Genomic DNA, 25,159 nt, shown 5'->3' on the forward strand with positions numbered 1-25,159 from the left:
CACTGTTCATACGAGGTCTGTTCAAAAAGTATCGCAAATTTTGTGTTTTATCAAAAATTATTTATTTATTCATAAATATCTATTTTGTCTCCTTTAAAGTAATCCCCATCAGATATTATACACTTGTGCCAACGATTTTTCCAATCCTCGAAGCAATTCAAAAAACCATTTCTTGTGATCTTGTTCAGCTCCTCCTTCGATGCAGTCTTTATCTCCTCAATCGTAGCGTAGCGTCGTCCTTTCATGTGCCTCTTCTGTTTCGGGAAAAAGAAAAAGTCACAGGGGGCCAGGTTTGGGGAATACGGTGGCTGCGGCATCATTAGTGTGTTGCTTTTGGCCAAAAATTCGCGCACAAGCAACGATGTGTGAGCAGGGGCATTGGTACGAATTTCGCGACGACCCGTCTCATGCCCAAATCATTAGTAAAAATCGAATGGCACGAGCCAATCGATATGTTTAGGTCCTCAGCAACTTCTCTAACGGTGATTCGACGATTGGCCTATACTATTTTCTTCACTTCATCAATGTTTTCGTCTGTTGTTGACGTGCTCGGGCGTCTGGCACGCTCTTCGTCGTTCACATCTTCTCGGCCCTCTGAAAACATTTTGTACCACTGATAAACGTTGCTTCGGTCCAAGGTAGCTTCACCATATGCCACAGTCAACATTCGGAATGCGTCCGCGCACTTAATTTTGTTAGATTCTTTGATACATTTTTTGGAAAAGGAAAAAATCGAAGACAAGCCAAAACACGTCCAAGCAAAACAGCTGTCAAAGATAAACTGAATATTCAAAATGGCCGAACTTGTCGGCATAAGTGAAGGACACGAGTACCAACATAACGCCACAAAAAAATCGAAAATCGAATATACGTCACCCGTGGAAATTCAAAATTCGCGATACTTTTTGAACAGACCTCGTATATGTTATTGAATAAGCGGATGTTCAGATTTCGGTCATTGAGTGTCCGGAAAATTTCCGAGAAGATTTCGCCTGGTCCTGGCTTTTTATTGGTCTTTATGCATTTTATAGCCTTTACCACTTCATTCTTCAAATTTCTTTGTCCCATTGGTGTGTCACATGTATCTGGTGGAAACCGTGTTCTTGTGTCGTTAAAAAGATTTGCCGTGTCCGACTTCCATATATTAAGCAGTTCCTTGGGATCCACTGTTGGCATGTTTCTATCATTCTTCATGAACATAACAGATATGCTGACCCCAATCCCAGCAATCTTCTTGATCTTTTTGTGGAGGTGGAAGCCATTCGTAATACGGGCCAGATTCTCAGCTTCGATGCATTTTTTGGCTATCCAGGCCTTTCTTGCAATTTTTATTTCGTTTCGTATATTTCTTTGCATGTCCTTATACTCCCTTTGATTGTCTCGGTTCCTGAATTTTCTCCATTCTTCCATTAAATTTAGTATATTATCCGTCATCCAATTGTTCTTGGCCGTTGTTTTGAGGTGAAGTAGACAGGTTTTATTGACTCCCTTGAAGGCTTCGGACCATGTTTGTTCGACTTCGTCTATGTTGTTAATGCTCACAATTCATTTATAAATTCTTCATAATTCGATCTGACTGCTTTGTCAATCAATAGCCAGATGTTGGATAGTCTGTTGGTCTTTTTCCTTTGTCTCTGGCTGGTCTCAGGTTGATATTTGCACAGATGGAGTTATGGTCTGATCCCATATCCGTTTCAGGTAGCGTGGTTACTTTGGTGATAATGTTCCTGAAACGTCTGTTAATTGTTATATAATCAATTTGATTGCAAACAATGCACTGATCAGAATCTTTAGGAGATTTCCTAGTATAGCGGCGCCTTAGAAGAAGCTTATTCCAGATGCTTGCTATTGTTCAATCTTTTTTTTGACAATATTGTTTCAGTCAACCTCCTCTGTAATTTTTCTATCCAAAGCCATGTGCTCCAACTATGTTTTCCATTCGATCTTCTCCTATTTCGATGTTAAAATCTCCTATTATTATGCTGATTTCATGCTTCTTGGTTAGCTTCCCAGCCAGGTCCAGTTGCTGATAAAACTTTTCCACGTCCTCATCAGGTTTATCGCCAGGGGAACATATGCTTGTATCACATTATTGTTTACTGGCTTACCCCGCAGTTGAACAAAAATGACCCTCTCAGAAATCGGAACAAACAAGTTTACCGAGTCTACCAGATGTTCGTCCATCAAGACTCCGACACCATGCCTATGTTTTGGATCTCTCTCATTACTACACGTGTAGTAGAACATCTTTCCATCACTTGTACATCACTAATGGTATCCTCTTAGAGTAAAATTATTCTATGTAATTTCTTTTTTGCTTCGATGACTACTTCAATCCTCGTCCTAAAGCGCTGGCATGCTCTCTGCAACATGTCCATATCCATATTGGCAAATGCTGCCTAGATAGAGGCCTGGAGAAATGTCATGTAGGAACGTCTCAACTTGTTCGTTATTCGTTTAATGACGTTCCACACGTAGTAGTCCAACGGAAATCTGGACTGTTTGGAGGTCAGAATTCCTTGTACCAAAACATATCCGCATCATCCGACAACCAGTTTTGAACCAAGTGATTTGTGTACGCCAGCGCGCCGTCTTGCTGAAAGACATACGCCCTCCCGGCAGCCACGGTATCTATCCACGGCTTCACTACCCTTGTCAAAACGCGTAAATAAACCTTTTTTATGATGGTTTCTTTCTTTTCAAAGAAATGTGACGGCATGACGTAACTCTCATTAAAGACGACAACTAAAACGTGAACAGAGGTCGGAAACTTCGTCCTAACTATTATGGAAAGTCGTTGTCATATACATCATACGGTCGATTTCAACTACCCGAAGAACCGAATAATTTCGATCTGCGAACATCCACTGCGAATGCCTTCGATTATCGCTGCTCTTCGGTTATATTCCGCACTCGATCTGCTCGTACATTTTGAGGTTATGCACGTTTACTACAAATATCTGACTTGCACAAATATCAACAACGACCCAACAACAACCGCCGAAGGCAAATAAGGCGGAAAATTCAAATTTAAATTTGTCTGGATATTGGTGGTGGACTCTGTATATAATACAAATCGTTGGTCTTTTGCTAAAATTAATGGTCGAGTTACGACCTATAACGGGTTAATCAAGTTTCACGCTAGTGTACTTTTCATTCTCCTATTTAGAATATTGTCTAACAATATTTTTTTGACCGGAAAACATATTTCATAAATTACTATAAGCGTTGCGTCAAAAAAAGCAAACACTTAATACAGAATACATATATCAAAAAAATAGATGATTTTTAATGAAATATTTATATTTTTTTCGTTCCAGAAAAAATTTACTTCAGGTCGTTTTTACATTCAAGATAATCAGATTTTTTTATTTTGGAAAACAATTTACATGACTTCAATAAAATTTCACACAATACAGAAGCTTGCAGCAATATTGCTACAAATTTCTGTGCTGTATGGAATTATTAGATGATTTAAGAAATTATTACTTAACACGTTCACGACGGGGTGCATCACCGGTGGGTCACGCTCGACTGTCCCATCTGGCGGCGTGCATCACCGGTGGGTCACACGATACTGAGCCATCGGGCGGCGTGCATCACCGGTGGGTCACGCTTGAACATTCGTTTAGACATCGCTCACCATCAAAAATATAGTTCGTTTAGTAACTGGAAAAAATTGCCGTATAGTTGAAAATTTAAATAATTGAAATTTGAATGGCGCCGCCAGATGAAGCGCAGCATGAATTCGAGCGCCGCTTCACAGCGAAAAACATGAAAATCGACCCCGGCGTGAACGTGTTAAGTATAAAACATAAAATAAGGTGTATAAGATAAATATTTATTTATTTTATACGAAATATTTTTACTTGAAAAAAATGAACAATCACATTAAAAGATATGGTTTTAAAAGAATAAATTCTTTTCATTTAAGAAAATTTTTCTCTCAATGTAATTTAGCTTCTCTATCTATACGAGTTGTGATATCACCTATTAATACCATTTATTATTTGAGCATGTTAACAATAAGCATATAAATAAAACCAACAAACTTCATGAAATACTGCCGTTCTGGAAAAAACTCGTTTGAAAAATGTGAGTTTGTTGCAGTGAGCCTTTACACAATGTGGATTTTCTATTGTACAATGCCGCTCGTCATCACCGGATTTTATATACTTTTGCCGATGAACGAGACCTACACGGCCAGATTTTTGTATCGTTTAGAACACGTCCTTAATGTGGATAAATATTACAACTCCCTTATGCTTCATGGTTTTGTCAGCGTATTCTTCATAGTAGCAGTTCCAATAGCGGTCGACAGCATGTTTGTAGTATGTATTCAATATGCTTGTGCGCAATTCGAGATCATACGGTGAGTTATTTTAAAAATCATACATTTTATTGGCATTTTATTTTAAGATAGAAAGTCACTGGTTACGAAAAGATCAGTCACCTTTCCTTGTAGTTGAATATTTTTATATCCCCCTTAGTAAATATTATATACCTCTGACGTTTTGAAAATGTTCTTTTTTAATATCAAGTATTTCTGTTCATTAGCTACAACATAAAGTGCATCAAAAGATCGGATTGTGTAATACTTAAGCCGAATATTGCGAACGACGAGGCGTATCACACGATAATCGAGTGTATCAAAATATATAATAATACCTATGAGTAAGTGGCGATGCCGCATTTAATTAGGTATATCTTTCATACTGTTTCGCATAAGAAAAATTATTCTCATATCTATATATACTCGTTTGAAAGAAGAATGTTTAAATTATTTTTCATAAATGAGTGTATATTCTACTTGACATATTGATAACGTTAAAAAATTGTTATAATACTCACAATTTTGACGGTGTGTGTCAATTTATATCTGATTTTGTGCGATTGTCTTATAATTTTACGTTATTTTACATTTTATATTTTATGTTGAGCCGCAATGCAAACTAATTAGATATGTTTAAATACACTAATACAACTTTTCCTTCGTTTTGTGTCAAGATTTTCCGAGTTGCTTTCATCCTCTTTCACAACCTCCAACCTTTTTCTGTTAGGAAACATTATCATTTGTTTAAGCTTCAGCGCGGCTGAGGTAAGCACCAGATCACTTAAAAAGTCCAAGACAAAATTATTTCCAATTATCGCCTAATTATGTGTGTCGTTCAAGTTGATAATGGTGGAAATCCAGTTGGATGAGTTTGTCAGAATTGTCGCTGCCACTGTGGCTCAATTGGTGCACATATATTATTTGAGCAACACGAGTCAACGACTGATCGACTATAGTGCCAGACTTCACGAAGTTATGTACGTACACTCATCGGCATAATTCTCTAAAGATCTAGAGATACAATACTAACATAAAACAAATTTATAAAGATTTTTAATAGGCTACTTTATATTTAATGTTATTTTCCATGGACAGAAATCATTGAATTAATACGTACAATATTGAAACCTTTCGCAGATATTTCTAAAATATTTCATGTGAAAAAGTGAAACATGTCAGAAACATTTCAAAATGTTTCTGAGACAGCTCTGAGATAGCAAAATTGAGCTAAGCTCCTAATGATAATACTGGAGGTATTTGTTAAAGATGTAATATTATTGGGAGTACAATTTAGTTCGGTCCGTTTATTTGTGGTCAAAAATACATTTATTTCAGAAGAAAATGAATGAACAGATTAATCAAAATATTGTTTATCGCTGGCTACTACTTTTTCCCACCTCTCAGGCAATTTTCGAATTCTATCTCGAAAATATGTCTCGTCTTTTGAGGCGATCAAAATTAGGAGCCAATTTTCCATTTCTGCGAAAGAAGAGAACCGGCGACCTACCAAATCGTGCTGCATCCGTCGGAACAACCAGTAATCAGAAGAAGCAATGTCCAGCGAATACGGCGGGTGCGGTAAAATATTCCACTTGAGCGTTTCCAAATAATTTTTTACGACTTTTGCGACATAAGGCCGAGCGTTATCATGCAGAAGAATAACTTTGTCATGTCTTTGCTCGTATTTCGGCCGTTTCTCTCGTAGTGCACGGTTCAAACGAATCAATAGCCTATACCGATGGCCCGTAATGGAATCGCCAGCCAAAAAAATTATATTTTACCGCATGCGGTATAATATAATTTTTTTGGCTGTCTAGAGCGAGAGCCTGTCTTCAGCGCTGAAATCATCAATCTTGAAACCCCGAAACCATTCTCTACATGATTTATCATTCGGAGCATTGTCACCATAAACTTCTACAAGCATTCGATGCACTTCAGCTGCACTTTTCTTCCAATTAAAGCAGAAAACTGAAACTTCCCTGCTGTTTAGTTAACACCAAATTTGACATATTCAACACAGTAAAAAACAGGTGTTTTGTATGAAACTCAAAGCGATATAAACTGAATATTAGTGACAGATGTCTAACCTCTCTGAAACCACCGAAATCAGCTGTCACTATGAAACATTCATAACAGCCAGAGCCATCTTTTGAAAACGAACCGAACTAATTTGTACTTCCAATACAATAAAGAAAAAATTAATAATATTTGTTCATAATTATTAAAAAATTGAAAACATTGTTTAATAAAGAAGAGAATAGTCCTGACTGCTTGCCGATAACCGTAGAAGTTGTTTCAAGCTGCGTAATTTTTTTCGCTTCTATATATGGAGTCGATCTCGAACCCAGCCCCCCGGTTACCCCTTTCATTACTAGTATGCGGTCACCGTTACTTAATTTCGATGATCGGAAGACAAATAATGAGTCCAATAGCTGTCACGATATCTTCATGACTTATGCTTATGTAATGCATACTTATATGATTCCTTGTATATATTTCTTATATTGACCAAAATGTTCGTATGCTATATTGGATATCCCAAAATAAATTGCATGAAAGAAACGAAAAATAATAAAATTTATTACATGTGAAATATTTCAGAAATAGTTCAGCTAAAAATTTTTTAATTTATTACATGTTAAAAGTTTTTGAAATAGCTTTATTAAAAGGTGTTCAAAATTATTTCATACGAAACGTATATAAGGTAACTCAATTAAAAGTTTTCAAATTTATTGCATGTGAAACATTTTAGAAACAACTCACTAAAATGTTTGTAGAATTATTTCATATGAAATATTTTAAAAATAACACAACTGAAAGTTTTGGAAAATGATTTTTACGTGAAAGGTTTCGGAAATATTCCTGTTGAAACATTTCAAATGACATATTGTAAAATTGCTTCAGAAATGTTGCACATGAAATGTGAAAGGTTGAAATGATTTTGAAACATTTCTGAAAATTTTCTGCAACAATTAGTGCTATATGGATATTAACACTTTAATGGCCGTTTCGTCGGATTTATTGAGGAAAATAATATTAACTGTCGAGGACAAATTTGGAGAGTTCACATTGGTGATATCTAAGGAAATAAATAAGTTATTTGTACATAAAACTATATATCTAGCTTTACATAAATAGCTTGTAAACAATGTTGCAATTATAACCTGTTATTATAGAAAATGTTGGTAAAACGGAAGTATCCCGTTACTGCACGATTCGATAACATATATCCACTCATATCAACCAGTACCTAGAATCTTCCCGCTCGATTACTAATTAGAAAATGTAGCAATAAATTAACCAATTATTTATGTGGGCTATCGAAGTCTCTCCTGGCAAAATAATGTCAACGAATGATACGTGACAGAATGACAGTATGACAGAATGACAGCTATTATCAAAATAATTAGAATAATATACCGATTTGTATTGTATGCACATTCCTTTATGTTTCGAATCTTATCGCTACTTATCAATCTTGAATGTGCTGCATCCACTCCGTTTTGAGCGCGAGTGTCAAGTGCAGCTTGAAGACCAAAGGACAGAGCGGCAGGAGTGGTTAGGCGAGGTTTTGATGGATCAAAAGGACAATATCGAACAGAAATAACTTTATCAACTGATTAGCAAGAGACTTGTAAAACGGAAAAGCAGATCGCCAAATGTTCGACCTCCGGTAATCCTTTTGCGTGCGGAAAGCTGTCTCTTACAAACCTTGACAAAAAGCGAGCATACGCTTACAAATTAATATTATTACACGTGCTGGTCCGTGATTTGTTCGCGTTCTTTTAATAGATTAAATCTATTGTTATGCGCTTGGCAAACGCCGATTTATTGTTGGTCGCTTGTTGATGTTACAATCCTGAGTTTGTCCCGAGAGCGGTACAAACAATAATAAATATTCTTACCGAAATCCGGCTGGAATCTTCGATGATATTTGAATCTCAAACACTGTATAAAACTAATATTAATATCGAGTTGAGTTACATATTTGTTTTAATTAATATTGAATAAAACAAAACGAATGTATTAGGCGTACAAATAACTTCAGTGCTTTTATTTCCAACGTTTTAGAAATTTAATTAAAATTAAAATTCTATTCTCATCCTATGGTGATTTGAAAGTGCCAATCTTATATTTTAAGGAGTACGATAATGTTAGGTGCTTGAATTAATTCTCGCTGTTGACTAATAGAGGTCAGCAGTTGTGCTACTTCAATATGGCTAGAAGTGATTGTTAATGTATTACATATGAAAATATTGTTAATATGCTTTAATAATCAATGTGTGACATTGGATCGTAGTGCAAAGAACAATATTTTTTACTGCATTGAAGATTTCGTGCCAAAAACAGAGCATTTGCGAGAAACATTACTTTTCTGCTTTTATCTCAAGAAATCTGCTGTTAAATGTCATTGTTTGCTAGTGGAGGCTTATGGGTAGCATGCTCTATATAAAATTTGCAGAGATTGGTTTAGACGATTCAAAGATTTTGACGTGAATAGCAAAGAGCGCCATTGTCAGCCAAAAGTTTGAAGATGGAGAATTGGAAGTATTACTAAAAGAAGATTTGTGTCAAGCGCTCAAAAGTTGTCGGAAACAGTAAATGTCAATAAATCAACCGTTAGCAAACGTTTAAAAGCAATGGGAATGATCGAAAGGTAGGAAACTGTGTGTTACATAAATTGAGAAAAAGAGACATTGTGAAGCGTTTAACCATTTGTGAATTGCTGCTTCAAAAGCGGAAGTTATTTGTGAGGCAATGAAAAATGGCGATGAAAAATGACGATGAAAAATGGATTCGTTACAACAATCCTAAGCGCAAGAAATCATGATTGCGGTCTGGCAAACCATCAACATCAACACCAAAACAGGATATTCATGGAAGAAGTTCATGCTGTGCATTTGATGGGATCAAATCGATGTAGTGCATTATTAAGTGTTGCAACCGAGTCAAACCATGATTGCTAAACGCTATCGACGACAATTACTCAATTTGAATCAAGCACTCAAAGAAAAACGCCCGCAAAACACCAGAAGACATGACAAAATTATTCTTCTCCGTGACAATACTTGACCGCATGTTGCAACACCAGTAAAAGAAATTCTGGAGGCATTTAGACGGGATGTCTTCCCCATTCGCCTTATTTACCAAACGTTGCTCCTTCATATTAACATTTGTTTCACTTGATGCAGTATGGCCTTTCTGAACAACACTTTATTTCCTTCGAAGATGTCAAAAATGGCTCGATGATTGGATCACCTAGAATGAAACTAAATTTATTTACCGCAATCCATGTGTTATTTGAAAATTGGGAAAAAGTTGTAACTTTCGTAGGACAATACTTTAAATAAGATATAACTTACCGTTTTTTTTTAATAAAATGAGTTTTTGTTACAAAAGCGGCGAAAAATAATTCAAGCACTTAAAAGTTGACGGCCTTATGAACATAACCTCAGAAAATAGAACAGTCTGTTCAACCAGAAAGTGTGATATTTTTATAGAAAAACACAGTAGTACCCTTTAACTTATAACATTTGAATTTTTAAACTAACCTCTTTTGCGCAGTGTACATCAAAATTTGCTTTGAGGAGTTGTTAAAAATAAACATTATTTTTAAAAATAAGTCGTTAACTATTCTAAAGGACTAAAATTAACAATCACGGCAGTTGCTAGAGCATTTAAAAAGTCAGAGGCTTTCATAAGGATTTGGGTAAATAGGTTCGAAACCGCTGGAAATGTTGACGATCTGCCAGAAAGGGCATTATCTCATGCGGCGGCTCCGTTGGAGGACAAAGCGATCTTGTATCTCTGTCAGACGAATCCTAGCCTTACTTAGGCGTCAGACCCAAATAAAGCTTTGCCAAAAGAGTCTATATATCTCGCTTAATATTATCAGAAGCCGCCTGCATGAAAATGATGTGCCATTTCGATCTTTCATAAAATAACCGCTGTTTTCAGAAAAATATTCTCAAAAAGAATAGAGTGAGCACAGGAAAATATTAATCGAAGTTGGAATAATATCATTTTTACAGATGAATTGTCCTTTTGGACATAGTGTCTCTTATCAAAAGGTTGGTCAATGAAGCAAGAAAGAATCCTGCACCTTAAAACACCCAATAAAAGTTCATGTTTGGAGATGCTTCAATAATCGCGGTTTTAGCTGCTTATATTTTTTTTACAAACAATTTAAATGCAGAGAAAATTCGGTCAATTTGCCACAAATATTTATTAAGTTCTGCTAAAAGGTTTTTTGGCGAGGACAGGTCAAAATGGGTACTGCAAGAAGATAATAATCCAAAACATCATAGTAGACTATGTATTGCGTAGAAACTTGAAAATAGCTTAACTACAATAGTTCGTCCGGTACTTCCTCTAAACGCAAATTTCATTGAAAATGTATGGTCATATGTTAAGATGAAATTTAAAGGAAAACGTGTCTTCACTCTTAAGCAGCTGTGCCCACAAATAATTACAATATGGCACTATTTACCTACAGAATATGCCGAAAATCTTATCGAACACATACAAAAACGATGCCATTTAATAATTGATAATGGAGACAACTGGATCAAATATTAGATAACTGCGCATTACTAAAAATCTTTTTTCCATAAAAAGAACTTGACGTTATCTTTTATTCTTTTTAAACTATCACTCGCACTTTCTTGTTGAATAGACTATAGTTATCACAAAGTCGTCCGAAAACATCTGAAGCACTGGATCTTTTTTGCGTTCCAATTGAATAAAAATGTTACTTAGGCTACCGAAATAATTTGTTTAACTTTAGGTGAAGGTGCTGACTGACACATTTAAATAAAGGAAATCTTTCACCGGCAATGGAACTAAACGGATAATTCTGCTGCACGATAACGCGCGGCCATATGTGGCGAAAGCAGCTCTATAAGTCACTGCTAGCTTGAGCTAGGAAATTCTTTCTCATGTAGCTTTTCCCAGACTTTGTCACTTCAAATTATCATCTGTTCTGATCACTGAAATATCATGGTTGTTTCCGAAGAAGTCGAAAAAAGAATGAATGACTTTATCAATTCAAAACTGCCATATTTTTTTCTACAGTGGATTCGCTAGTTGCCTGAAAAATGATAGAAATATGTCGCAAATAATGGAAATTATTGCCAGGATTGACATATAATTAATTTTCGTAAATAAATGTGAAATTCATGTAAAAAAGCACCGAAATTATTTGTATACTTAATATACAAATTTCCTAAAAAAATTTCTTTGTTCTATCATCTCGTAAATTCACTTAGATGATTTAACAATAAGTGTAATTCGTTTTTGAATGTGCAAACGGGATTTTCGAATACCAAGAACCAGTATCATAACCAATATATATGGATTAAAATTAATAGTTACAGCTGCAACTGGTACACAACTTCATTGAGATCTAGGCAATTGTTACGATTCACATTAATGCGCACCATGAAACCGTGTCATGTGAAGGCAGGCAAGATATACGTAATGTCTATGGAAAATTTCAGCTCGGTATGTAAAAACATATTATAGTTTATCGTTTCTAAGTGATTTTTAGCTGCAATTCATTATTGTATTTTACAGATCATACAAGTTTCCCTATCCTATTTCACTATGCTCACTTCACTACAATAGTCTCTTACGCGGCTCAGAAAAATTGTATGATGTTTTTGTAATATAAGCTTGGACAAAAACATTAACATAATTATGGCTGTCTATTTATTTAATATATTAGTTGAAACACTTGATTCCCAGAGTACGTTTCGATATTCATTGCTAGTAACGAAAATCTACAATACACGTAACCTGAACTATAAATTTTTAATACCAGTAATAAATATCAGAACGCAGCCCTAGTTTCCTAATACCTAATCCATTAATTCAAATTAGGACTTAATAACGATAACAGCAATCCGGCAGTATATCTTTGTTACCTATTAGTAATATAGACATATAGTTGTCACAAAATTAAAGTTACATGTTACTAAATGGTATTTTCGTCAGTTTTGAGAACATATTATACATTTATTAGAATTCCATCATAAATTTAAAAAAGTATAATACAATTAGCATTCATAATGTTTAAACTTTCGAACAAAATAAATGTTAATGCTAAATAAATGTTAACTAAAAATATACTTCACAAATTTATTAGTATAATAATTTATTAATTTATTCTCACCATGAGGTTAGTTTGTTACTAATTGAGATCTTACATCATTACATCTGATAACAGCAGTTTAATTCTTTAATTCGTTCCTGTTACGTCCTGGGTACCCCAGGAAGTACGGATTTCTTTTTATATATATATATAATTGGGAGGCAGACGGACGTCGAGCAAGCGTTATCGTAAAAGGGATAAGATTACGATGGCTCGCCGTATGACGCGCCGTGGGTTTCCCAATATATCTGTCATCTCGTCTGCCTTCACGTAAGGCGCATAGTCTCATTGTATCCTGGGTACAGTGGGAACAACAAATTTCTTTTAATTACCAGAAAATAGGCGGATTCGGGTAAGTGCTATTATAAAGAGAATGTAATTATACGCTATCCAAATGCGTCATATGTCTCTCAACGTATCCGTGATCTTATTCGTTTTCTAATCTTCCATATCCGTTTCCCGCTTTCCACGAAAACTCTCCTTATTGGCGATCGTCATCGACCTCCCCCCAAAAATCTTCCCTATATAAGCCCTATATAAACCCCTTTCACTTTTTTATTACATACTCGTATACACTCATTCGCTCTCTTTTTGTCGATTTCTGTGTACTTTCACATCACGCCCACCACTTTGGCTTCCTTCGAGATCTTTCTAAGTGCCACCAGTTCACAGAATATAACTCGGGATTTTTCTAAATATATACATTGTTAATATTCTGATCATCAATTCAAATATTAGAATCGCGCAATACATCAAATTAACAATCACAAGTGCAACCACCACTCAGACGACCCGAAGAACGAGACGGCAGCCAGGCTCCGAGATCCAAAAATGTTCACACATCACGAATCAATCAGCGAGTAAGTACTCAGCATCATTTATTCTTGTCCTCATTAGCTTCGGTTTCTTCATTTATTAATATCCTGCGTACCATAATGAGTACTCTACATGGAGAAGATAGGGCCGAACCCCTCGCATTAGCAAACCAAGATCTGATCAAGGCTAGCGACGACGCGCTAGCAGCTCAACTCAGAGCCTTTCCTGAAATTCTATCCCCAGCCGAAAATAATCCACTAACAAGCCCTTTAGACAAGAATACCCTGTCGACACCTCCCCGTTCCCCTCTCGCTCCTTCCTACTCGCCCGATGCTAAGTATTTCCCACCAAGCTCTTCTGGCGAGGCATCCTATTGCGATTATTATCAGTCATCGTACTACTGGACATCACCTTCAGTTTCCCCACCGAGTTATCACATCCCACCGTTGCGTTCCCCGACACTCGACCCACTTGCTCCAAATTCATATCCATCCTCATCTGATTCTACTGTTCCCCTCTCCGAACCATCTTCCACTAACTCTTTATCCTCACCTCAAGATTCTCCCGCTATAACATATATACACAATTAATTTTGTAATTCCTCGACGTGCATCATCTCAACTTGTAATTTCGTCTTTATCAAACATTGTAAAATTCGCCCTATTATTAATAAATGTTAGGGATGTTAGTTTAATCATTTCAATCTATTTCCTCACCATCGCGCACTCACTACTCTTTCCCCAATTATTCCGCTGGCGATCCCATTCTAGGTAAAGGGTTTCAGTACCCTGACCTAAAATAGGACCACCCTGCGTACGCTTGCGTCGGAGTAAAGGGACCTTTTCTGGTCTCTGACCTGTACCACCGGCATTCAAGTTCGGGACTCGCGTTTGCGAGTGCGGTCGTTGCGTTATCTTCTAGGACGTAACAGCCACGTAACACGTTCCATTATTATTACAAAAAAGAAATCAGGAATAATGACATTGAATTCAATTTATTGAACAATCGCGAAAGATGTATACAGGGTGTCCGGTATATTTTGTACATCCGCTTATGTTCAGATAAAAGGAGTTAAACTAACAGTAAAGGTAAATAGTATTAAGTAAAATTTGCAATAGCCAACAAGGAATTAGTTATTCTGTCTGAGTTAATGAGCGCATGAAAAGTGATAGGCCGAACCATAGACATAGTAAGAATAGACCGAGCTTATGCTGAGACACGAGAACTAAAGATCAAATAGAAGAGACGGACTATAGATGCCGTATAGCTTTCTCTCTCTCTCTCTCTCTCTCTCTCTCTCTCTCTCTCTTTCTCTCTCTCTCTCTTTCTTTCTGATGAGGAAAGAATGGGGAAAAATAAGGATAAGAAAGAGTAAGCAGACAGCTGAATACTTGATGGTTCACCAGAAAAGTTATATAATAATGAAAAAATTAGTAATGCGTGAACGATTGAGTATTCAGCTGTCTGCTAGCTTTTTTGCCCTTATTTTTCACAACTCTTTTCTTATTAAAAAGTGGAAAGTGCACAGCATCCATTGTCCGTCTTTTTCTATATAATCTTCACTGCTTACTAGAGAACATGCTTCGTCTATTCTTACTATGTCTCTGGGCTAAGCATATAGAAAGAAAGATGTCTTCGACCACGCATGCGACCGTGACATTTGCGAATGGCGACTCGCCGCGTTCCTCCGCCCAAAGCTATGAGACAGAGTTGTGGAGAAACACACATTCTGCGGAGGAATGCGGTAAGTCGCGATTCGTAAGTGTCACAATCGCGCGTAGGTAAAAGACATCTTTCTTCCTATATGTTCGATTTATCGTTTCTCGTACGCTCATTAGCTCAGGCAGAATAATTTAATTTCTCGCTAATTATTGTGATTTTTGCATAATGGTATCTAACTTCTTGATCAGTTTAACCCCTTCTATTGGTAATACAAATAAGTTTCCGCCGTTTTTTTTATAAAAATTATCAATTTATTGTAAAAAAAATATACATTACATTTTATTCAAAATATTGTCCGCCACTAGCTACTACTTTTTGCCGTTTTTCTGTCAGCATTCGGATGCCACGTCGAAAAAACTCTTCATCTTTTGAGGCTACCCATGAATCGACCCAATTTTTGGCTTCTTCGTAAGAAGTGAAGTGCTGCTCCATCAGGGCGTGAGCCATCGACCGGAACAAGTGGTAGTCCGAAGGAGCAATGTCTGGTGAATACGGCGGGTGGGGTAAGACATCCAATTGTAAAGCTTCCAAAGTATCCTTGACGACTTTTGCAACATGTGGCAGAGCGTTGTCGTGCTGAAAAATCACTTTGTCATGTCTTATGGCANATAAATTTTACTCTTTTATTGAAAATGCCCTAAATTTAACTAAGTTTGTCACATTTATTCATTCATTTCCTGTCAATTACTTCAATAAGAATTCCCCTTTCAACACTCTCATATAGTCCTATTCCAGGTAAAGAGATTAAATTCTTTGCAAATAAAAGATTTAAATAAAAGACCACTTAACGTATGTTCTGCGATCGGAGTAAATGGGCCTTTCCAGACCTTGGCTTGATCTGCAGACCTGACAGTACTTTTAGGCCTCTCGAGTGCGCGAGTTTGCGATGTTTGTTGCGTATATCCTCTTCCAGGACGTAACAGTGGACTTGCAAGGATTCATCGTCCGAAAAGCAGTTATCGTGAAGGAAGTAGCAATATTGTGAGAAGGAAGTTTTCTCTCTGATTATATTTTTCGATCACCGTTTCTTCGGAATAATCTCACAATTTCCGAAAAATCTCAAGTTTTGTGACTGATCGCTAATGTCCATGGATTATTATGGACGCATAAATATGTACCGTAGAGTGAGGTTACGCGTCTGATCAAAGCAGCCTTAATTGATACTATAAAAAAAGATGACGACTAGCAAACACTACAGGTATATATCAAAGAACTAGAAAAACAGCAGTGTTCGCAGGATATTCTTAGAAATGGTATGCAGAGAAATTTAATCATCGAGACGCAGAATACAATGATATCCCCTATTTAAAAGAAACAGATTCAAGTAATACATATCCATGTAAAAAAAAACGTCGGAAACACTGTTCGTAACAAAATGCAAGTAAAATTTTCAACTGGTGGTTGAAGAGAAAAATAACGGTGGAAATGTGTAAGATATACGATGATAAGGACATGTAAGTCATAATTTTTACTACAATTTCATGATTTTTACATACATTTTCTGAAAAATTATATATTTTAGTTTTATTTTTTCATTGCTTTATAATTCAACTTTTAGGCCGTATCGAGCAACTCGTATTTTGGGGAGGAGACACGCTTTGACATACAAGGTCTGCCTATTAAATAACTAGACTGCGCGCGCAGAAGTCGTCTTAGAAGGGGGGGAAACGAATGAAGCGTTGGATAGGTGAAAGTGTCTACTATTCCAGTACGAAAACTCGTTTTTGGCGCTGTAAGAGTTTTTTTTCTATAGAGGTTAGAAACGAACACGTTTATTTTTCGTGCCAATAACAATGTGTGACGAAAAACACGAGCAACGAATCGATGTAAAATTTCTCGTTAAATTAAAAAAAACTCCGACTGAGTGCTGTAACTTGTTGAAAGAGTCCTATGGTGAGAATTCTCTATCTCGTGCGCGTGTTTTCGAATGGTATAAACGGTTTTCTGAAGGCCGAGAGAGCACCGAAGATGACCAACGTCCAGGTCGACCTGTCTCTGTTTCAACTCCGCAAATAGTGATCAAAATCAATGAAATTGTGCGCGTAGATCGAGAGCGCGTCGTATGAGCATTAAGATGATTTATGAGACTGTAAACGCCGATAAAGGAACTGTAAGAAAAATTTTACATGACGAATTGAACATGAAGAAAGTCTGTGCGAAGATGGTTCCAAAAAATTTGACCCCTAACCAAAAGTTCGTCCGTCAATAGATCTGTTCAGATTTTCTTGAAAGGTTAGATGAAGAGCCTGAATTGATGAAAAACATCATCACTTGCGATGAAACCTGGATATTCCAATACGATGTGGAAACTAAGCGGCAATCCATGCACCGGAAAACTCCTGCATCCTCAAGAATGAAAAAAGCAAGGATGTCGAAATCAAAATTTAAAGCCATGCTAATAGTTTTTTCCGACATCAACGGCATCGTGATGACTGAATGGGTTCCAGAGGGTCAAACTGTAAACCAAACTTATTATTTGAAAGTTTTGGCAACACTGCGAGAGCGAGTTCGTAAGAAACGGCCGGAGTTGTGGAAAAATAAGTAGTGGATCTTGCACCAGGACAATGCACCTGCACATAACGCGCTGTCTGTGAAGCGTTATTTAGCCGCTAGAGGCACTCCAGTGCTCGAGCACGCGTCGTACTCGCCTGATTTAGCACCCTGTGACTTTTTCCTGTTTCCAAATATCAAGTCTGTCTTAAAAGGAACCGGGTTCGAGTCAATGGAAGAGGTGAAGCGAAAATCGGCGGAGCTCCTAAATACACTTACAAAAGAAGACTTCCAGCATTGCTTTGACTAATGGAAAAAACGAATGGAACGGTGTGTGGCGAAAAAAGGGGAGTACATTGAAGGGAAGCATTCGATTGTAGAATAATTTTTAAAATAAAACTTTTTTTCATAAGCAGTCTCGTTATTTAATAGCCAGATCTCGTATATGTATATACTAGGTGTAGAAGTATGAAACCGTAATTTTTTTGTAAAAATTACACGACTGTTGTTTAAAAATGATAAAAAATATTTTATTTAAAATAATGTCCATTGCTATTTATACATTTTTCCCAACTCTCCGGCAGTTCTCGAATGCCACGCCAAAAAAACATTTCTTCTTTTGAAGCGAACCAGCTATCGAGTCATTTTCGTACATTTTCATACGAATTGAAGTGTTGTTCAGCGAGAGTGCGTCCCATTGATGCGAATAGATGATAATCGGACGGAGCCAAGTCTGGAGAATAAGCCGCATGCGTTAGTATTTCCCAACTGAACGCCTCGACCGTTTCCCTGACCCGTTTTGCTGTTTGTGATGGGGCATTATCATGGAGCAAAATGACTTTGTGTTGCCTTTTTCCATATTCCGGTCGTTTTTCACGCGATTTAAATCGATCATTTGCTGTTGGTAGCGATCAGTGTTAACGGTTTCATCAAGTTTTAGCAGCTCATAATAGATTATACCCTTCTGATCCCACCAAACACAAAGCATTTTCTTCTTTCCAAAGCGATTTAGTCTTGCAGTGGATGTCGATGGTTCGCCTGTATTCACCTATGATTTCTGACGCTTAGGATTCTCAAAATATATCCATTTTTCATCACCTGTCATGATACGATGAACTTTCTTTTATATCTATCGAGCAGCATTTCACAAGTGGTTTTTCGATTTTCTTGCTGCCTTTTATTCAGTTCATGCGGAACCCATTTTCCCACTTTTGGAATCTCTCCCATGGCTTTCAAACGAATTGAGACAGCTTCCTGCGTCACATTCAATTTATCCGCGAATTCTTTTTGAGTTTGAGTATCATTTTCTTCTAATAAGGCTTGCAATTCGTTGTCTGCGAACATTTCGGTGGTTTCCCACGCTCTTCGTTTCTCACGTCAAAATCACCATTTTGAATTTTTTAAATCACTCGAAACACTGTGTTTTACCAAGAGCATGTTTACCGTAAGCTTCGACAAGCATTCGATGCGATTCTGCAGCAGTTTTCTTCAAATGATAACAAAAAACCAATGCTGTTTAAGGTTATAGAAAAATATACCGGTGTATGGAACTTGGGTCGTTGTGTATTGAAAATCTTTAATGGAAAAAGGCAAGGCATCAGCTGTTAGAGTGAGATGATGGCGCTGCAGAAGCGGTCTTACGGTTCCTAAACTGATGACTAGCACCATCTATAGGGAAATTCCGGTTTCATACTTCTACACCTGGTATTGTTTAATTAGAATATATCCGCTCTGTCTAGCAGCTAGCTCTCATTTCCGAATTCTTTTATTTCGTTCTTGATCAGAACCGCTTGGATGCACTTTTAAGGCTTCTATGTAGTCGTTTGAATTGTTCTTGCTGGATGACGTCAGAAGCGAGAAAACGCATGTCAAGTATTATTGCGTTACAAGTTCAAATAAAAAGATATACTCAAAAATAACTTTGTGATTGATTCAGTACATTTGGAAAATCGTCCGAATACTTCTCTTTTACTCGAACAAGCAATAAATATGTAGTCGTAAAATTAATAATAATTGTTAAAATAATAAGAAGTAATTAGTAATTGATAATAATAGTAAAACAGAATAATTAATAATAATAATTAAAATAATAATTGTCATAAAATTAACATTGACAAAATCAGAGAAAACTGAGAAAAAGTGTTTAATTGAATGATTCCGTGTAAAATAAATTTTGCGGCTGTTTATTTATTATTCAAATAAATGAAAATGTATGGATGATTTTTGAAGTTGCACTGAACCGATCAAAAATGTAATTTTATAAGTATATTTTTTTATTAGAACGTGTAACACAAGAATTCTTCATATATGTTTTCTCGCTTCTGACGTCATCAAACAAAAACAATTGCGCGAAAGACCAGGAGTCTCAAAATTCAATGTCGATTGATTTTCAATAATGTTTTAGGCAGCATGACAATTTGCAACCGGCTCCGAATGTACAACTTTCATTATTTTTTAAATGCAAGTTCTGAGTATGCATAAATTCATTTATATCTGACCTGTACATATTTAACTACTTATCCACTAACTGCATATTAATTTGAGATAAATTGGGACAATAATTTTATTAAAATCATTTAGCTAATCAATTTTTTTGATCCGCCGTAAGAACGTTAATGATAAGATAGTTAATCGCTCAGTGTTACGTTGTCGTCACGTTTTATCATTATATAAATAGATCTTTTAGTAGTATTATTTAATTATCAGATCGTCAAGGATGAAATTTGTAGAAGAAAAGGCAAAATTGTTTGATAACTTACAAATATAAGGAATTATTTTATTCATTAAAGTATGCACCCATATTGTATATACACTTTTGCCATTTAAGCGGCAGGTTGTTCAGGCCGGTGGTATAAAACCCTGGCGGACAAGAGTCAATGAATTCCTGGAAGGCCAGTTTTACAGAATTGTCGGAATTAAATTGTTTTCCTACTAAAAAGTTGTTCAAATTGAGGAAGAAGTGGTAGTCAGTGGGAACTAGGTCTGGTGAGTATGGAGGATGATGAAGAAGTTCCAATTCCAATTCCTGTAGTTTCGCCACAGTCATTTGTGCAGTGTGTTGTCTAGCGTTATCATGCAATAAGATCGGAATCGATCTGTTGACCAATCTAGGCTGTTTTTCTTTAAGTTTTTGCATCATTTCGTCTAGTTTATTGCAGTATATTTCTGATGTAATCGATGAACCAGGTTTCATGAAATCATAATGGATCACACCTGCGCTGGACCACCAAACACTCACTAACAACTTCTTTTCATGAATATTGCGCTTTGGAGTGTGTTTTGATGATTCATCCTTGTCCAACCACTGTGCTGAACATTTGCAATTGATATATTGGATCCATTTCTCATCACAAGTGACAATTCGATTCAAAAATGAATTTGTGACGAAAAAGCAACATTAAGCAAGCTTCCAAACGCTTTTGTTTATGTTTTTCATTCAGTTCATGTGGAACCCACTTATTCAAATTTTTCACTTAACCGATTTGAACTAAATGAGTTAATATTGTTTGTTTGCTAACACCAAACTTCAACGATAATTCATAGGCACTCTGAGATGGATTAGAATCAACAGCGACCTTTAGTTCGTCATTTTTGACCTTTGATTCTGGGCGACCGCGTGGTTCATTTGTGAGGTTGCGACGTTCTTGCCATTCCCTATTCAGTTTTGTCGCGGCGGGAACGTCTTTTTCGGTACGGCGAGAGGGGACCGGTCGATACGAGCGATTAGCTCGTCGTAGCGGCGGTCGTGGCTCTTGATTGGCTCGTTGTATTGCCAACTTCGTTTGAATAATTGTGAGAGAGTTCTTGTTGAAGCAATAAACATAAGCTTTATTCTCGGTTCTCCATTACTGATCAGTTGTTTCAGCAGACTCATATACCAGCGGATATTAGCTCGGTGCTTTAAACGGTTTTTTTCGTTAGACAATAGTTGCGTCGAAACGTGTTGTTGATATTTCGACAATTGTGATGTGTATTGTCTTAGCCGATTTTCGAGATTCGCGGTAGACGAATTTGCTGGACGGCGGACGCGGTTGTGTATACGCGGCGATGTATACGCGTCTGACGTAAACTAGTAAGCGGTCGGTAGTGTTGCGGGGAGCGGGCGCAATGTTTTGACCGACGGTTTGTTGTCGCTTTTTAACAGCGTTGCACTGGTCTCGGTATGGTTTCTCTGCGATGTCGATTTAAATGCGCCGAAGAGTGCAATACGGAAACCACGCGCACGTCGTACGGGAACGGAGGTACTTTCCAAGCCTCGGAGGCCCCGCGGAGTCGAGAACGGCCGGCACGGCAGCCAGGAGGCACCCCGCGGTGTCGAGATGCTCTCTAGTGTCGGCGTGTAATCTCTGCAGAGGCCACCACACCAGGAGATCGCGAGAGAAACATAACGCAACGGTGCTGCCACCGGAGAAACCCCGACAAGGTCCCGGAAGCTCTCCCTCGCGAAGAGAGTAGGGTCCGAGAAGGCTCGGCGGAGACGGCAAACGCCGCCATCTCCTTATCCGTTAATTCTCTTCGTCGAGGTCTGCTCTCGTGTATGCTCAGCCTAACTTATGGACTACGTTTCGCTCTTTCGGTTGCTCGCGTGCAATCCAGCGCTGTGAACGCGAGGGACCCGGTGTCCCTTTCGGTCGGCGGTGACTTGGCCGAGAATACTCGGCTGAGACGGCGCAATCGCCACCCCGGACTTGTCTGGGCCGGATGTCGGTCGGTCGGAGGTCGGATGTGAACCGGGAACTCCCGGAGGAGACGGCAGCACCCCGTGCCAAGGATGGCGAGTACGGCTGCGAACGCGCTGTCTCGGTTCCTCGGCACGGAGGATCGGAATCTGGAGCAGCCTGCGAACGTATCGCTCTGGCTGACTCCGGAATCGTTTTCGATGCCTCCGCCGGTCGGATTTTATATCCTTTGGCGGGCCAGTGTTTATGTTTGTTGACACGCACATGATCTTGCCTCTGGCGGAAGCGTGTCACGTGTGTGTTTTGTGAGTTCGTGTGGCGCAAAGCGCCGATGAGCGACCCGACGGATAGTCGGTCGGTCTGCGGGGATTGGGGGGGGGGGGACGTGGTGGAAACGTGCTGTTACAAAGTCAAAGTTACCTGTACGAAATATAGCGAACCAATTTGATTCTGTCTGCTGCGTAGTAACACTAGAGCCAAATACGCTATTAATGTTTCGCGCGGTCTGCGATGCCGTAGTTACACGTAAGAACTCATACTTCATAATAGTGCGTATTACCGACCGTTTCATTTTCAACGAAATTAATTTTTAAAAAAAGGTTTTAATATTTTTTAGAGTTTACAATGATTTCTTTAAACAGGCAAGATATGTAACTTTCCAACAAAATAAACAGGACGTTAATATATTAAGTCATTGTCAAATAATAAGCTGTTACAGTTGGCAATATTATTAAATACAAATTTCACTTTTGTCAACCTAATATTTTACTCGCCATATTCACATCAGCATATTATAATTATACTTAAATTACGTATATGCGCGCATATGTGTCAAGAGAAAAATCTGATGTATAGAACAATAAGCGCCCACTGGCCCCAATGCGCCTATGCCTCCAATTGTCCCAAACCTTGAAATGCTTCTCTGCCGGCTGAAAGGAGGAAAAGGAAAATGGAGATAGAATAACGTCGCTGCGAGGCAAATGCTGGCATATCGTGCCTCCTATGCCTGCCTCCGCCGTTGCAGCTCATTACTGGTGAAACAAAGATAGGTAGAAAATAATTATTCGTCTTTGTCTAACATAGCACGGAAGAGAACCTAATCGCATTTACCATGTGTTAAGTAAGCTGAGCAAAATTTTCATTCCTGCCGCTGCATTATTACTATGCTACTGTTAAGGCATAGCTCCAAGCTGCGGGACTAGGAACCTTAATATTAGGTGCTTGAATTCATTCTCGCTGCTTTTGCTACAAAAATTCGTGTTTATTTCAAAAGAACGGAACATTACATTTTATTCAAAATATTGTTCTTCGGAAGCTACAACATTTTTCCACTTCTTGGATAAAATATGGATTCCACGGTAAAAAAAATTCAGTTTTTTTCGAGGCAATCCAGTCATTGAGCCACTTTTCGATATCTTCAAAAAAACTGAAATTCTGCTCAGAAAGACCATGCTGCAACGATCGAAACAAATGGTAATTTGAAAAAGCTACGTCTGGTGAATAGAGCGTATGGGGTAAAACATCCTATCAACGTGCCTCCAGGATTTTTGTCACTGGTGTTGCAACATGTGGTCTAGCATTGTCATGGAGAAGAATAATTTTCTCGGTGACGCAGGTGTTTCTCTTTGAATGTTCGATTCAAGTTGAATAATTGTCGTCGATAGCGTTCAGCATTGATGGTTTGACACGATTGCAGCAGCTCGTGATACACTATATCGGCCTGATCACACCAAATGCACAATATGATCTTCTTTCCGTGAATATCCTATTTTGGCTTTGATGTTGACATTAATATTCGACGGGAAGCACCAATGATGTCTTGCGCTTATGATTGTCATAACAATTCCATGTTTCATTGTCAGTCACAATTCAATGCAAAAACGACTTCTCTTTTTGTCCTTGAAGTAGCAATTAACAAAGAGTTAAACGTTTCGCATTGTCACTTTCTTTTAATTCATGTGGGACCCAGTTTGCTAGCTTCTGGATCATTCTCATTGCTTTTAACCCATTAACGCGCAAAACGTCATTTTTGTGCACGCATTTTCAAGCATAAAAATGAAACAGAAAACCTAGGTGGTTTTCTGCCAAATTTGCTTAATGGGGGTTTTCGAGGTCGCTCTTTAAGAAAATCGTACTCATTTTTCATAAAAACTCGGAAAACCCATTTTTTTAAAAGTTTTTTAAAAAATCCGAGATTTTTTCCATGTTTTTTTTCAAGTCGATTATTGTAACCTTTCGATTTTTTTACCATCATAAGACCACCAGAAATCGTGGTCCGAATGTCTAAAGTTTACGAAAACGTGGTCCTGAACATCAATTTTTGCTTTGCTCTTCTCAAAATGGCCACTTTTGTGCCGTAGCACTATGAAAAATTTTGTGAATTTTTACTCAAAAAGGAACAACTTTACAAAAAAATATTTAGATTAAAAAATGCTTAGAATCAGCCATAGAATACGTCTGAATTTCTTCAAAACGTTTTGGGCCATTTTTGATTTTTATAATTTGGCCATTTTTCGAAAATGGCCAAAAATGGCCCAAATCGTTTTGAAAAAAGTTCCGGACTGTTCTATGGCTGATTCTAATCATTTTTCGATCCATATTTATTGTTTTCGTGAAGTCAAACCTTTTTTATTAACATTTTATTAAAAAATTCTGTTTTTCATCATACGACTTGGCATGAAAAACCATTTGAAATTGAAAATAAAATTTAATCGTTACTTTGCCACTGTATAGTATTGTGTTGCCCGATTCTCACCACGAGGAGTTGAACGATTTATGAGAATCATTTATTTTATTTTATTTTTTTTTTATTTTTCCCGATTTTTCAAATTGTTTTTACTTTTTTATTTTTTTTATTATTTTTTAACTTTTTATACACTGTTTTTGAATGTTCATGATTTTTTTTCCAGAAATATTACTTTGAAGAATGTACCGATTAAAAACAATTTTTACAAAAATATAGTTCAC

At 37.3% G+C, this 25,159-nt stretch overlaps 1 pseudogene; it reads right to left on the minus strand.

Annotated features, from left to right (window-relative positions):
• Positions 1-20,289: 20,289 nt before the first annotated feature.
• Positions 20,290-22,736, minus strand: LOC106752186 (annotated as a pseudogene).
• Between the last annotated feature and the right edge of the window lie 2,423 nt (positions 22,737-25,159).

Source organism: Dinoponera quadriceps, unplaced genomic scaffold, assembly GCF_001313825.1.
Source record: "Dinoponera quadriceps isolate SergipeBrazil2010 unplaced genomic scaffold, ASM131382v1 scaffold66, whole genome shotgun sequence".
Classification (NCBI taxonomy): domain Eukaryota; kingdom Metazoa; phylum Arthropoda; class Insecta; order Hymenoptera; family Formicidae; genus Dinoponera; species Dinoponera quadriceps.